The following is a 1,649-nucleotide window of genomic DNA, read 5'->3' as shown; positions in this document are numbered from 1 at the left end:
TTTCTAACTGGTAGTTTATTTGCATCTTTTACTACGAGAGCTTCAATTAGATTTGAAATGTAATATCCTTGAGAGTAATAAACAGCAATTCTCTTACCAGTATTGATTGCCATATGCTGTTTGGTCCTTATCTCAATACGACAACAGCTTTAAGGTCGCAAAAGCAAGAAAAAGCAATATCTAATAGCTATAGTAATTAGAAGGCACAGCTTCTACGGGGGGCATACGTGCATAGCGTTAAGATACAGCCTCGCTGTCGTTCTTTCACAATACCACAGATACGGTTCCACGCAGGAAGTGAAAAACTTTGATCTGTGGCCATGTGAGAGATATGCTCATATTTGTTTGGTTGGCCTTTGAAAGTTGCAGGAGATGCTCTGAGAGTACATGCTGTAGTCGCTTACAACCCTTTATTGCAATGTTCTACTTATACCAACACCACAGCGAGAGGCTACAGATCGCATGGCATGTATTTGCTTCGTCTGTCATTTTTAAAAATGCATAAAAGTCCACTTGAAACTAGGAAGAGGAACACTGTAATGAAACCCCTTTCAGCAGTCACAACTTTGTGCTCTTACTTGGCATTGTAGGCAGTAAAAAGTCAAACATAAAAGAGTGCAAGATATGAAAAAGATTCCCTTGAGTTTGAAAATAATGTTCCAAGCTACAGTTGAGCAAACCCTATCTGTTTAACAATAATAATTTATAATAAAGTAGTAAATAGTAAATAGTAGTTCACCCAGGTTTCGGGAAGAAGGCAGTCTCCAAAAACTGAAAACATCTTCAAAGTGCAGTGAGAGCAAGTACTTTTACCCACAATCCATGTGACTCATATATTTGGACCTCTGAGGCATAAATTACTGGAATCTCTGACCCTAGACAGTGCTATTTTTATCTGTCAGAGACACACACTAACATATCCAGGCACCACTTGCTCACATTTATATCACGCTGTCATTTTGGATCAGTTGTTTGACATTCTGACACATCTTCCTGTAGCAGAGCTTTCAGACACTTAAGCAATGTTATGGCTGTTTGTTGTCTGTTTGTTTTATGATTGTGTTTTACTTTAGGCATTTTTTGTCTTTGTGATGAATGCGTGGTTTTTGTTGTTGTTGTTGTTTGTGAGGGGTTGTGGATTGTTCAACCTCAGTGAGTCGTAGTTCACAGCCTGTCTCATGTTTTCAGGCATTACACACACACATGAGTTTTAGAAATGTTGCGGTTCGTTTACCTTCACTAAAACAAAACATTCCACACTTGGAAATTTCTTTCAGAGAAATGTTAATATTAGCTATTATTAGCTCTTACTTTACTTTCTCTACAAACTGAGGTGTGCAAGAGCCTCAACCCCCATTATGAGCACCTTATACAGAGGCACCGTTGAGAGTACACTCACAAGCTGCATCACTGTGTGTTATGGCTCCTGAACACAGTCCTGCCAGGAAAAGTCAGTAATGAGAGCAGCGAAGAGGATCATGGGTACATCTCTTCCCTCCCTCCAGGACATCTACTGAACCCACCCTCTGGATTACAGGTGACTCCACTCATCCAACAGCTTTTTCAATTTGCTGCCAAAGCCAAGGGGAGATCTTAAAACTTTTTTAAAAGCAATAGAAAATTGTTCTGTTGTAGATGGGTTAAAAACA

The sequence above is a fragment of the Pundamilia nyererei genome, unplaced genomic scaffold (genome assembly GCF_000239375.1).
Source record: "Pundamilia nyererei isolate P.nyererei 1_Seehausen unplaced genomic scaffold, PunNye1.0 scaffold00009, whole genome shotgun sequence".
In the NCBI taxonomy this organism is placed as follows: Eukaryota; Metazoa; Chordata; class Actinopteri; order Cichliformes; family Cichlidae; genus Pundamilia; species Pundamilia nyererei.
Note: the sequence above shows the minus strand (reverse complement) of the source record.